The following is a 15,147-nucleotide window of genomic DNA, read 5'->3' as shown; positions in this document are numbered from 1 at the left end:
CGTTTACGTTTTCCCACACTGCCCCCGCAGTGGAAATGGAGCATTACACTATCCACTATCCTATTTTTCTGAACAGCAATCATGTGTGAATCCATATTCATCTGCCTCTGACCACGTGCTCTCCTTTCCCTGTCGCTCCTATGGTCACCATTGCTTTTGTCCAAGGTAATATCACAAAAATATCTTATCACGACCATAAAAACATCATCTGCCGAACTCAAGTTTTTCCTTATTTCGGCTTCATCGTGGGTAATCATAAATGAGTACACCCTCTTTGAAAAGTAACATTTTATTCAATATCCCACTAAACATAAGAACCATTTCCAAAATTTTGTCAAGATTGTGCTTCATACATTTTTTTTGAACCCCTAACATGAATGTAAAATTAATAATATAACTTATTACAAAATCTTCAGTTTTACTCAAATTAATCGATGCAAAAATGAGTACACCCCACATCAAAATCTGTTGCATCTTGCATTTGTATGACCTCCATGATTTTTAAGGGCATCGCCAAGTCTTAGGCCTAGGCCTGGATTGAACAAGTTGGCGACATATTGCACAGCTCACCACCTCCCTCTCCCCCAGAATACAGCATGCCTAGAAAATATTTCTATAGAAGTCAGCAAGTCAGAGTATTGCTTCCTATATGCTATATGTGACTGCTATACAGAACTGGAAGTATGAGTCCAGTGTTATGCTTGGTATAGACAGGGATATGAAAAATAACAAATATATCAATATGTAATAAATATCAAAAATTAAGAAAAAATTCTAAGAAAAAAAAACACGATTTATACAATAGAGCATTCTTTATGACTTATTCCCTTTCATAAAACAGTTAAGTGGTTTCATTTGGTAGTAGCATGGTGGTACTATCCAGTGCTGGTACAGTATTGCACAAGGGCCTGTAATGGAAGAATATTTAGGCTTAGCGCAAAGGGACGTGTGATCTGTACATGAGGCCCTGAGATGGCTGTGAGTGTAACATGTTGGGTTTAGAAGAAAAATGTCCGTGGCAGCTATTCTCTGCTGGATGAATAGAGGCCTCCTTTACAATACGGTGCCTGATATGTTAGGTCCCTTGGCTTTCCACATTTTTAGATTTTAGTTACCTTTAGAAATTACTTTTATTGATTTTCATACCCCCTGTTATTCAATTTACAGCCTGAAACAAATTTCAGATTTTTCTCTGGTGGGAGTGTCTCTCCCAGTAATACAGGCTGGATGTGAGATCTGTGTGTATTCAGGGTGCTATTGTCTTCAGCATCCACAAAGCTTAGCTGTTTGCGAAGAGACATACTCACATGGAACCGCTTCCACAATGGAATCGGCGGATTATATATGCAAGTGTGCTGTGCCACTGGATAGAATTGTCAATAGGGCTGGTCCCACCTGAAGGATTGTATGGCCTAAGAAAGGTGACAGATGTAAGTATATAAGAAGAGTTTCTACTGAACCTGCAAAAGGGGACCAAGGAGGATGCAGGAACTGACTAAAGTGGGAGAGCCGTGAGTCCCACTGGGTACCTCGCAGACTTCCGTTCTTCAGCAGATGGTGCTATCTTGTTTTGGAAGAATGATTGCAACAATACAAGCACTTACAAGTCATTAGTTATTATTCCAATAAATTTATGGTGGCAGTCCCCGCTAAGGAGTCTGCACCCTGAGCCTTGTGGAAGCATGTTATACTGCCATAAGGCCTCCCAGTGCATCTGCACTCAGACCAAGGTCCTATACTTTGAAGGTAGAGTATTGAAGGTGGTGTAATCATTTCCAGTCCCATACTACACCCTACATCATCCACAAAGAAATCATCCCTGCTGCAGTTAGAAAGAAAGAGAAATAGAGAGAAAAAAAAGAAAGAGAGGGGAAAAAAAAGAAAAAAAAATAACGAGAAAAAGAGAAAGAAAAGAACAAGAAAAAAAGAAAGAGAAAGAAAAGAAAAAAAGAGTTCAACTCATCTTTCTTTTTCTCTTTCTTTTTTTTCTCTCTGTGGCAGAACTGGTGTGGGGATACAATAGCCTGGTGAATTGGGTATTCTCTGTTCTTATTAATGTTCAGAAGAAATGGATGTCTCCTTCCCTCTCAATTGAAGGATGCTAACTTGTGCTCAAAAAGAATAGATGCCTCCACCTAGGATGGAAATTCTTGCAGAAAATGTTAGAGAAATTTAAGATACAAGATAAGCATGACTTGGCACAGCAGCAGCAGGACCCTTACAGTCATTGTTTAAGAAAAAAACAAAGGAAACTGATCCGAGGACCATCTGGACTATAAATCAGAATATTCCTTGGCCATGTACGTTGGCGAGCCAGTCTTCGGAAGGGGCAAGAGTAAGATTTACTCCCGTGCTAACCAGAGCCACAGAAGAAAACTAGTAGGAACTTGGAATGACCAAGGAGAAGTAAGAAGCTCCCTACATCTTCTCAGAAAGCAGAAGTTGGAAAAGCTACCTTGGAAGATAGGTCTCAGGGGCAACAATGGCAAAAGCCAAACTATGGAAAGCTGTGTCTAATGTGATGTACTCTGAGGCTACTCAGAAACCCCCAAAAAAACAAACGGGAAAGATTATGTAAGCTGAGAAAACGGCTGTAGTGACCCATGGTATTCTGTACTGGTAAAGGGTGACTCTTCCGTCACCATCCAATGGATGGATGCCCAGCAGCGGCAATCTCTGTAGGTACACAAGGCTAAGATGTCCCAATTGAAAAAATTACATGCGCCCCTAGTTCCTTGACATCTACACAAAGATTGAAGCCAGCATGTACAGTGAAAGGGACTGAATATTTTTTTTTTGTTACCTTGAGAAACAATAAAGAACCATTTTGGAAAACAAAGAGCTTCTCATTTACCACAGCGCAACCCGTTCAACGTGATATCATCCTCCTCTACTCGTGATTTCATTGTTGTCTCCAAATAACTGATTTCCAGAAGGAACCGAGTAAAGGACAAAAGAGAATCTTTGGGGTGACCAGGTGACAGTGGAAACTGCCCTATGAAAGCAACATGGCCGACAATGGAAGAATCAGACAGCTACTTCCTTTCCTGGAAACCGGAGACCAAAAAAAATTTGGAGCTCAGGAAACTGAACAAGAAATAACGAAGGACAATGACTGCTAATTAGGAGTTAATATTTTATTGATTAACATAATCAGACAGTGAAAATCTAACAATCTGGATATTTGTGCCATCATAGAACAGTAAAACAATGTGATATTTGTGGGACAAAATCCCTGGCTGTAAAATATATTATATTTATATATGCAGCAGAGTTGTCTGCTCTGAGCAGAAGATCACCGATGTATTGGGATATCTGACCAGCTGAGCTCTGCTGCACCTGAAGATCTCAGGAGCTCACGGCTGCAGCCTCGCATTACGTCTACACATGCAGTAAATGGACAACCATCCTAATTTGACCATTTTGATGCCTCTTCCATAGACGCTGTTGCAGGTCTAAGGCCTCGATCACTGAGTCTCCATTGATAAAATCCCCCCGGTTCCCCCAGGATGACCGCCGGTGCCTGTGCTTGTGTCCTTGGTGCTGGGAATGATTGACAGTTACCTGGATATAATCAATGCATCAAACATTCACTCACATCATGGCTGTAAAAGAGCATTCCGCCCAGATTCCCAGCCCCCGGAATGGCACAGCAGCGGGCAGATAGCTGGCACATATTTATTGCAAGGATATCCTATGGATTAGCGAGGAATATTAGGGAGCTGGCGGCGGATGTCAGCCCGGTCTGCAGTGCTGGCTACGGTTTTCATTCATGCTTCTCTTTCGCTCCCCCCCACCCTCCTCTCCCATCTTCTCCCTATGTCTTTTTTTTTTCCTATTCAGTAAAAAAACACGTGTGGGTGGGCTCTGCAAGCCTTTCCTATCAATCAAGTCACTGATCTGAGAAGGAGCAGGGGGATAGAAGGGAAGAAACAGAGGGGGAAGATAGCAGAGAGGTGGGTGTGTAATGGTGGTGGTGATGGTGGGGGGTGATGATGATGGTAGGGAGGGCAGGCAGTAGGAACTCGGAGGGTGTAGTATAGGATAGAGCATCCTTTTTTCGAGCAGAGACTGCAGTCCTGGTTCCTAAAGGATGAATCCCATTCCTGACATATGAGGATCAAACTTCTCACAAGGTAACGTTGCCATCTGATTCCTATTACGTGCCATCCCTCTGTGTCTAGCGTGCATGGAGAAATTGCTCAACCTAATGCATCCTCCACAACCATTTAATGCAGGATTGTATTCACCATATTCACCATCTACCCATTGCACCATCAGGTGATGCCCATTACCCTGCACGGTGCCCGGCTTGGAATATTACCTGTGGCTCCATGCACCGGAGGTCCTCTGTGCCATCTACATCTTTTGCACCGGGATCTCATCTCTTAAGGTCACAGGCGATGAGATTGTCGCTTCTCCTTTACTGGAGGGGATTATTGATCTGTAGGGATCAATGGGATTTTTCCTGACGGCTCAATGTATAGGTGCAGTTATAGGTTGCTTATCTGTTACCCCCCGGTTCCTATAGGGGAGCAGCCTGTATATATCCACAGGCAGCTAATTGAGTATTCCCTCCACAGAGGCACCTCCGCAGTGTTGTCTTCTGCTGGTTACATGGCTCTTCTTGCCGTCAGAGAGGTGAGAACATGGTGCAGTAAATCTTCATACCTGATGCCTATGGATGTGACAGCTTTATATGTGACATATAGGATGTAAAGGGCTCTTATGTAGTGTTCCCATCTGTGGTCCCTCTTTGCTTCTTCTCTTCACTGTAGTTCTGTCATTCGATTCATGAACAAGGAGGCACAGTATGAACAGGGCTATCAATAAGGTGATACATCAATATATGGTTACTAGTGAGCGCTGCTGCATTAATGGCTGCAATCGGTGGGGGCTCCTAGGATCCATTCAAAATGTAAGACGCTGTATTGTGATATGTTGTAAGGCAGGGGGTGGTTATTTATGCAATGGGTGTAAAGTTTATTGCATGTGTCGGGTATCATCCAGGTCAACCGTGCCATATATATGATGATGAGAGGGATCCCAATGTACACACAATGTTATCTGCCTGTCACATAATAATGGCACATTGCTAATTCCCCGGGGGTAGCTTTCTCCTCAAAATGTGCAGCTCACAAGAGCTCAGTACAACCTCCATCCTCTCTTCAGTACAACCTCCATGCTCTCTTCAGTACAACCTCCATCCTCTCCTCAGTACAACCTCCATCCTCTCCTCAGTACAACCTCCATCCTCTCCTCAGTACAACCTCCATCCTCTCCTCACTACAACCTCCATCCTCTCCTCAGTACAACCTCCATCCTCTCCTCAGTGCAACCTCTATCCTCTCCTCAGTGCAACCTCCATCCTCTCTTCAGTGCAACCTCCATCCTCTCTTCAGTGCAACCTCCATCCTCTCTTCAGTGCAACCTCCATCCTCTCTTCAGTACAACCTCCATCCTCTCCTCGGGTCAGCCTCCATCCTCTCTTCAATGCAACCTCCATCCTCTCTTCAATGCAACCTCCATCCTCTCCTCAGTACAACCTCCATCCTCTCCTCAGTACAACCTCCATCCTCTCCTCAGTACAACCTCCACCATTTCCTCAGTACACAACCTCCATCCTCTCCTCAGTACAGCCTCTATCCTCTCCTCTTCCCATTAATGGACATCTTATTAAGCAGCTCCTTCGATAGTGTATAATTTAATGTAGAGTAGGTACGAAAAGTATTCCGACCCCTTTATATTTTTCACTCTTTGTTTCATTGCAGCCATTTGGTAAATTCAAAAAGTTTAAAAAAAACCCTGAAATATCACATGGTCATAAGTATTTAGACCCTTTTCTCAGACACTCATATTTAAGTCACATGCTGTCCATTTCCTTGTGATCCTCCTTGAGATGGTTCTGCACCTTCATTGGAGTCCAGCTGTGTGTAATTAAACTGATAGGACTTCATTTGTAAGGTGCACACCTGTCTATATAAGACCTCTCAGCTCACAGTGCATTGTCAGACCAAATGTGAATCATGAGGTCAAAGGAACTGGCCAAGGAGCTCAGAGGCAGAATTGTGGCAAGGCACAGATCTGGCCAAGGTTACAACAGAATTTATGCAGTACTCAAGGTTTCTAAGAGCACAGTGGCCTCCATAATCCTGGAGAAGAAAGTTTTGGACCACCAAAAGTGTTCCTAAACCTGGCCGTCCAGCCAAACTGAACAATCGTGGGAGAAGAGCCTTAGTGAGAGAGGTAAAGAAGAGTCCCAAGATCACTGTGGCTGAGCTCCAGAGATGCAGTAGGGAGATGAGAGAAAGTTCCACAAAGTCATCTATCACTGCAGGCCTCCACCAGTCGGGCCTTTATGGCAGAGTGACCCAATGGAAGTGCAAGACATGTGAAAGCCCACATAGAGTTTGCTAAAAAAAACACATGAAGGATTCCCAGACTATGAGAAATAAGATTCTCTGGTCTGATGAGATGAAGATAGACCTTTTTGGTGATAATTCTAAGCGGTATGTGTGGAGAAAACCAGGCAATGCTCATCACCTGCCCAATACAATCCCAACAGTGAAACGTGGTGGCAGCATCATGCTATGGGGGTGTTTTTCAGCTGCAGGGACAGGACGAATGGTTGCCATTGGAGGAAACATGAATGTGGCCAAGTACAGAGGTATCCTGGATGAAAACCTCTTCCAGAGTGCTCTGGACCTCAGATTTGGCCGAAGGTTCACCTTCTAACAAGACAATGACCCTAAGCACACAGCTAAAATAATAATAATAATAATCTTTATTTTTATATAGCGCTAACATATTCCACAGCGCTTTACAGTTTGAAATAAATAAAATAACAAAGCAGTGGCTTCAGAACAACTCTGTGGCCAATCTTGACTGGCCCAGCCAGAGCCCTGACCTAAACCCAATGGAGCATCTCTGGAGAGACCTGAAAATGGCGTCCACCAACGTTCACCATCCAACCTGACGGAACTGGAGAGGATCTGCAAGGAAGAATGGCCAAGAATCCCCAAATCAGGTGTGAAAAACTTGTTGCATCATTCCCAAGAAGACACATGGCTGTACTAGCTCAAAATGGTGCTTTAACTCAATACTGAGCAAACGGTCTGAACACTTATGACCATGTGATATTTCAGTTTTTCATTTTTAATAAATTTGCAAAAATTTCTACATTTCTGTTTTTTTTTTCAGACAAGATGGGGTGCAGAGTGTACCTTAATGAGAAAAAAATTAAATTTTTTGAATTTACCAAATGGCTGCAATGAAACAAAGAGTGAAAAATGTAAAGGGGTCTGAATACTTTTCGTACCCACTGTATATGTGAGACTTCTCATTATCACTTCTACCACTGTCTATACCATCCATTGTATATAGGTGAGTGCTCAGTATCACTTCCGTAGTCTATATAATTATTTGAATATAGGTGAGTGCTCAGTATCACTTCCATAGTCTATATAATTCTTTGTATATAGGCGAGTGCTCAGTATCACTTCCATAATATATATCGTTCTTTGTATATAGGGGAGTGCTCAGTATTACTTCTATATTGTATATCGTTCTTTGTATATAGGTGAGTGTTCAGTATCACTTCCATAATACAGTATATATTGTTCTTTGTATATAGGTGAGTGCTCCGTATCACTTCCATAGTCTATATACTTTATTGTATGTAGGTGAGTCCTCCGTATCACTTCCATAGTCTATATACTTTATTGTATATAGGTGAGTGCTTAGTATCACTTCCATAGTCTATATACTTTATTGTATATAGGTGAGTACTCCGTATCACTTCCATAGTCTATATACTTTATTGAATATAGGTGAGTACTCAGTATCACTTCCATAGTCTATATACTTTATTGTATATAGGTGAGTACTCTGTATCACTTCCATAGTCTATATACTTTATTGTATATAGGTGAGTGCTCAGTATCACTTCCATAGTCTATATACTTTATTGTATTGTAGTGCAGCAGTGTTCTTGCTGTGCAGTGAGAAGGCAGTGACCCAGGTAAAGTTCAAAAACAAAAGTGTTTAATGTCCAAAAACTCACACAGTGCACAGCATGCTGTATCCTCCGGATCGCAGCCGGGAAAAACAAAAGACAGTCCGCGACCAGTTGTTGTGAAGGAACTACACCACTGTGTATGCTGGGGTGTCAGGCTTTAGACTCTGCTTGGGCCCGTGTTGCTTCACACAGAAAGAGCTCTGCACCGGTCAACTGCTCGGTCTGCTTCCAAGACCAACACTGACACACCCAAACCCTTCCTGCGGGTTTTTTTTCCTTTCCTCCACTCTGTGGCCATGGACCACTTATAAGGTCTTGGCTGGAGGGGCATCCGCATTTCCCTGTGACTTCCCCGCCCGATGTTCCACTGAAAAACTAAAGTTTTGTAGGGACCAAAACCATCTGGTGACTCGGGCATCCCTCTCTTTTGCGTTTCTCATCCAGATGAGGGGTGAATGGTCCGTTACCAAACAAAACTGATGCCTGAGCCAGTAGTAGCGTAGGGACTCCAAGGCCCATTTAATCGCCAAGCACTCCTCCACTATGTTATAATTTTTCTCTGCCGGGGTCAGTTTCCTGCTCAAGTAGGTGACTGGGTGCTCATCCCCATTCACCTCTTGTGACAGCACTGCTCCTAGGCCTACCTCTGAGGCATCGGTTTGTACAATAAAGGTCTTCGTGAAGTCGGGGCTGATGAGGACCGGCTGGCCACACAACGCCGACTTCAGGGACCGGAATGCTTCCTCCCCTTGAGGATTCCATCGGACCATCACCGTCTTCTTACCTTTTATCAGGTCTGTTAGGGTTGCTGATTTCTTCGCAAAATTTGTTATTAAACCGGCGGTAGTACCCAATGATTCCAAGGAATGCCCTCACCTGTTTGGTACTTAAGGGCTTGGGCCAATTTTGGATGGCTTCGATCTTGTTTACTTGGGGTTTGATCACCCCATGGCCAATCACGTAACCTAAGAACCGAGCTTCCGTGAGCCCTTTGGGTTTGCTGTTAACCCCGCAATTCTGAGCGACTTTAGCACTGCCTGTACCTGGGACAGGTGGCTCTCCCAGATAGTACTAAAGATGACTATGTCATCCAAATAGGCCGATGCGTATTTCCGATATGGTTCTAACACTATGTCCATCAGCTTCTGGAAAGTGGCCGGAGCCCCATGTAACCCAAAGGGCAAGACAACATAGTGAAATAGACCCTCTGGTGTGATAAATGCGGTCTTCTCTTTAGCTGATTCTGTCAGGGGTTTTTGCCAGTATCCTTTGGTGAGATCGAGGGTAGTGAAGTACTGGGCCTTCCCCAGTCTTTCAGTTAGCTCGTCCACCCGAGGCATTGGATAAAGGTCAAATTTTGACACTTCATTTAACTTCCTAAAGTCATTACAGAAGCGTAATGACTCATCTCGTTTAGGTATTAACACAATGGGGCTTGCCTACTCACTCCAGGACTCTTCAATGACTCCCAATTGAAGCATTTGCTTCACTTCAGCCACTATGGCTTGCCTCCGGGCTTCTGGTACTCTGTATGGTTTCATCCGTACCCTTACCTGGGGCTCGGTGACTATGCCATGTTGTATCACAGAGGTCCATCCCGGCAGCTCTGAAAATACATCTGTATTCTTCTGCACCAGGGCCCGAGCCTCCCGTTGCTGCTGTTTGGTGAGAGCATTATTTATCTTAACTGACTCCCTGCTGGGTCTTTAGCCAGTGCTGGAGGGTCCCCCATTGGTACGACCGGAGTTGCCTCCGTGACCAAACATTCCTGGTCCTTCCAGGCTTTTAGCAGGTTTACATGGTACAGTTGCTCGGGTTTCCTTTTCCCGGGTTGGTACACTCTATAATTCACTTCACCCACCTTCCCCCGTATCTCTTAAGGCCCTTGCCACTTGGCCATGAGCTTACTCTCTGGGGTGGGCACTAGTACCAACACCCGGTCTCCTTCTTTAAAGGTCCTGACAATGGCCCTTTTATTGTACGTGCAGCTTTGCGCAACCTGGGCATTCATTAGATGCTCTTTTACTATGGGCTGTACGGCCGCAATCTGGCCCTGCATGCTTGCCACGTGCTCAATTACGCTTCGATGCGGAGTGGGCTCCTGTTCCCACGTCTCCTTAGCTACATCGAGCAATCCCCTCGTATGCCTGCCATATAACAGCTCAAATGGAGAAAAACCTGTGGATGCCTGTGGTACTTCCCAAATGGTGAACATCAGATAGGGCAATAACATGTCCCAATCCCTCCCATCCTTGGCAACCACCTTTTTGAGCATGGCTTTGAGGGTCTTATTAAATCTCTCCACCAGCCCGTCAGTTTGTGGGTGATACACGTACGAAGCTGTTTAATCTGGAGCAGTTTACATAGCTCCCTGGTCACCTTGGACATGAAAGGAGCCCCCTGATCTGTAAGAATCTCCTTTGGTATCCAAAAACAGGCAGAGATGCTTACCTGTCTAACTAGGCCTCAATACAAATTCACTAACAAGGTGCAGCGGACCCAAGTAAAATGACAACTGCACAGGTGCAATAATACCAAATGAGACAGTCAGCCTTCAATAAGGGATTGGCCGTGTGGCACACCAGTGCAAAAAAATATGACGCCCTATGGCGGGCTGCCCAGTGCTAACTATAATGCATCCTGTGTGAACTGAGGCCACAGTTTACAGTACCATTTGGGCCCAACTGCACCCCGAAAAGATATATATAAAGTGCACAAAAACATATCAATATACAGGTCCTTCTCAAAAAATTAGCATATAGTGTTAAATTTCATTATTTACCATAATGTAATGATTACAATTAAACTTTCATATATTATAGATTCATTATCCACCAACTGAAATTTGTCAGGTCTTTTATTGTTTTAATACTGATGATTTTGGACTACAACTCCTGATAACCCAAAAAACCTGTCTCAATAAATTAGCATATTTCAACCGTCCAATCAAATAAAAGTGTTTTTTAATAACAAACAAAAAAACCATCAAATAATAATGTTCAGTTATGCACTCAATACTTGGTCGGGAATCCTTTGGCAGAAATGACTGCTTCAATGCGGCGTGGCATGGAGGCAATCAGCCTGTGACACTGCTGAGATGTTATGGAGGCCCAGGATGCTTCAATAGCGGCCTTAAGCTCATCCAGAGTGTTGGGTCTTGCGTCTCTCAACTTTCTCTTCACAATATCCCACAGATTCTCTATGGGGTTCAGGTCAGGAGAGTTGGCAGGCCAATTGAGCACAGTAATACCATGGTCAGTAAACCATTTACCAGTGGTTTTGGCACTGTGAGCAGGTGCCAGGAAGCATGAAGTGCTCCAAAATCTCCTGATAGCTAGCTGCATTGACCCTGCCCTTGATGAAACACAGTGGACCAACACCAGCAGCTGACATGGCACCCCACACCATCACTGACTGGGTACTTGACACTGGACTTCAGGCATTTTGGCATTTCCTTCTCCCCAGTCTTCCTCCAGACTCTGGCACCTTGATTTCCGAATGACATGCAAAATTTGCTTTCATCAGAAAAAAGTACTTGGGACCACTTAGCAACAGTCCAGTGCTGCTTCTCTGTAGCCCAGGTCAGGCGCTTCTGCCGCTGTTTATGGTTCAAAAGTGGCTTTACCTGGGGAATGCGGCACCTGTAGCCCATTTCCTGCACACGCCTGTGCACGGTGGCTCTGGATGTTTCCACACCAGACTCAGTCCACTGCTTCCTCAGGTTCCCCAAGGTCTGGAATCGGTCCTTCTCCACAATCTTCTTCAGGGTCCTGTCACCTCTTCTCGTTGTACAGCGTTTTCTGCCACATTGTTTCCTTCCAACAGACTTACCATTGAGGTGCCTTGATACAGCACTCTGGGAACAGCCTATTTGTTGAGAAATTTCTTTCTGGGTCTTACCCTCTTGCTTGAGGGTGTCAATGATGGCCTTCTTGACATCTGTCAGGTCGCTAGTCTTACCCATGATGGGGGTTTTGAGTAATGAACCAGGCAGGGAGTTTTTAAAAGCCTCAGGTATCTTTTGCATGTGTTTAGAGTTAATTAGTTGATTCAGAAGATTAGGGTAATAGGTCGTTTAGAGAACCTTTTCTTGATATGCTAATTTATTGAGACAGGTTTTTTGGGTTATCAGGAGTTGTAGGCCAAAATCATCAGTATTAAAACAATAAAAGACCTGACAAATTTCAGTTGGTGGATAATGAATCTATAATATATGAAAGTTTAATTGTAATCATTACATTATGGTAAATAATGAAATTTAACACTATATGCTAATTTTTTGAGAAGGACCTGTATGTAAGGTATTGTTTGATATTCTGGCCATAATACGTAAGCATTTACCATTTTACTTGGGTCCACTGCACCTGTAGCGCCCCCACTGCCGCAGGGCCGAGGGGCACCCGGTACCGGGCCTCTGAGTCTCTGTTCTGGGGTTGTCACGGTGGCTAGACCCGGCCCGTGACCCTGCTGAGGGGCGTACAATGAAGGTGGAGGTATGGTGATAATGTTGTGGTGGTGCGGTGCAGGTGCCGGTCGCAGTAAATAACGAGGACACCAGGTTGCAGTCTCTTTACCTCTTTACTGGAGGCTTCAGGACCCTCAGTCCGGAATACGGTTAACCGGGCTACGCAAGTCCGGCCGGTCTGATGGCACCTCCAGAGTTCCCTTTGCAGGTGGAAATCTGTGCCTACCTTCTAGCGCTTGTGTGTTGTGGTCCTCCCCTGCTGTGCTTACGGGATAGTCCCCACAACTGTTGTGTCTGTTTCTGAAGTTCCCTCACAACTCAATTCTGATGTTCTTCTTCGTCCCCCAGATTATATGGCTAGGACGCACCCGTATGACGGGTAGGCTCGGAGTTCTTCCGGGACCCTAGAGTCGCCCCTCTCCAAATGTTGCCCCCTATGTCTTCGTAGGTGATTTGTGTGAGACAGCCCGCCTATAACTGACTGTCCTGCTGTAGGTTTGAAGTATTGCTTGGAGCCTAGTACTTCCTCGGCGTTCCGGCCACCGGCTGCGCGCCTCAGTAGGATGTTGCCTCGTCTTACAGCACGACTCCTACTGGTATTTCTCCTTGTTGGGTTGATCTCGTTTCTCACTCAGCACAATAAACCTCGCTTCTTATCCTTTCTTGGGGTACCGCCGCGATCAAGTGCAGGCACGGTCCCGTAACGTTCTCTCTGTTCGCTAGGCCTCTGTCAGGATCCCACCCCTGACAGAGACCCCCCTGAATCTTCCCCTACAACACCCTCTGCCACAGGATGTTGCCTGGTTCCAACCCAGTCAGCTTCTCTCTAACTTCCTATCCAACCCCCAGTTTTAACAGATTGTGAGGAGTGGCCTAATACATAGCACCCTTAGCTCCCCCTGGAGGCCAGACTGTGAAGTGTATTGGTGTCTGTGATACCTGGTCAGGTGAACTCCTTCAGTGCCATCAGACGTACCATAGCCCCCCTTAGCGGCAGAGCATCAGTACTGCAACGACCAGGACTCTGGGGGCGCTGCACTCCCCCCCGGTTAAATCCAGTACTCCTGGACTGGGAAGAAAACAACAATACATGTCAGCAAAAAGACATACAATTTTGAAATGCAATAACAATAAGTAAATTTGAACAGAGCTTCCCTTTATGGGAGGTGAGGACACTTGAACGTTACAAACATGGTTAAATACTTTAAATAACATACTATAAATAACCTTTCTGACCCAACCGGGTATTCTACTAAGTGCAAATTTTTGAACAATAGTTTAACATTGCCTTTAAGGACGTACACACTGAATCCACTAAAGACCTTCTTATAAAACACTATAAGGCTAATCAACTTTTCCTTCATTTTCCATCCTTACATCTGCAGGACCACCTGTCTATCTGCCCCAGGCCTACTGCCTCTCGTTCTGTTGCAAGACCGCCCCTTTCCACCCGGGCCTTCTGCCTTTCTGCTACTATACACAGTATAGAACGTATCATCCATCTCTCAGTTCAGGATCACCGAGCAATCTCTGTATGGCTCCTAAGAGGACTCACCGACTAACCCCATACGGGTTCACTTCCTGTCCTCATTCTCTAACACATTATTAAACATTCCTTACAATTAACTAGCTAACTACATATAACTGCTACATGTCAGCATTATTACTTCTTCTGTTAAAGTATCATCATTCTCTAAGTGCTATCGATGAACGTCCCCTTTAAGAAGGGACCAAGTCTCTATGAGGTAGTGCAACTTCTCAAGCTGCAAGTCCGTATGCAGTAAGGACTCCGGTGCTGTTTCCAGGAACAGTTTCTTCGCAAAGAGTCCTTCTCTTTGTAAAACCAGTAGAGGGCACCTTTAATAGGGTGCGAACTATTTACATCACAGTTTGTGAACCATTCACCGTCCATGATTCGGCAGTCTTTTCAACATGGGTGAACAAAAAGCAAAAAGGAAAACAAAAGCAAAAATAAAAGGCAATAGGGATCCCGGGTAAACAAAGGGATCCCTTTAAGAATAACCCTAGATGGGTTTAAAGCAGCAAAACATCAGGAAGACAAACAGTTAACTATTTACATGTTCAGGTTTCCGAGGTTTAGTTGGACGGCTTCCAGGGCTGCACCTGGCACTTAACCCCTCTTGGCCTGGGAAAAGTGAGGTCCAGGGTCACACCCAGTGCTGGACAAACGCCGTTAATCCGTCTTTCAAGTACGGTGAAATCATGCGCAGCGATGGAGGTCTGCGCAGCTTGAGTATGGGCATTTGCTGCAGCAGAGGTAGCGGCTGCTGCAAGATCAGTCACTGGAACGGAGTCAGCAGCTGTGGCACTAGCAGTCACTGGAGTGGTGTCGGTCGTCAGGGCAGGGTCGTCCTTCATACCTGCTTCAGATGCGGTTCCTCCGGTGCCGATCTGCTCCGTCCCCGCTGGGATCTGGAACGCTGGTTGCAGGGCCTTGCGCTGCGGCGTTGTCATCTCCGTTTGCGGCATCTCGCTTTCCGGCAGGGCCTTGCTTCCTGGCTTCGGAGCGCTGGAACTTCTTTCCTGCTCCGGACCAGACGAGGCTGCCGACAGACGTCTGGTGAGGCTCCCGATGAAGGTCTTCTCCCACCCGGCCTCAGTGCTCAGCTGCGTCCACTGGAGTTGGTCGCTGAGCTCATCCACT

The 15,147-nt window shown here is 45.1% G+C and overlaps 1 protein-coding gene across 3 annotated transcripts in view; it reads left to right on the top strand.

Annotated features, from left to right (window-relative positions):
• The window catches only part of PTPN5 (protein tyrosine phosphatase non-receptor type 5), a 170,521-nt gene that overhangs the window by 32,194 nt on the left and 123,180 nt on the right, over nt 1-15,147 (top strand). Inside the window, exon 1 of one of the 3 annotated variants that reach the window (XM_077287170.1) lies at nt 3,577-4,136. The exons of 1 other annotated variant lie outside the window; for it this stretch is intronic. The gene's annotated coding sequence lies outside the window, so the exon portion shown is untranslated. Of the gene's footprint in view, nt 1-3,576; nt 4,137-15,147 lie in introns of those variants that run through there. One more of the 3 variants, XM_077287169.1, reaches the window with a different exon arrangement.

Source organism: Ranitomeya variabilis, chromosome 2 (genome assembly GCF_051348905.1).
Source record: "Ranitomeya variabilis isolate aRanVar5 chromosome 2, aRanVar5.hap1, whole genome shotgun sequence".
Taxonomy (NCBI): Eukaryota; Metazoa; Chordata; class Amphibia; order Anura; family Dendrobatidae; genus Ranitomeya; species Ranitomeya variabilis.
This window is presented reverse-complemented; position numbering and strand designations above follow the sequence as displayed.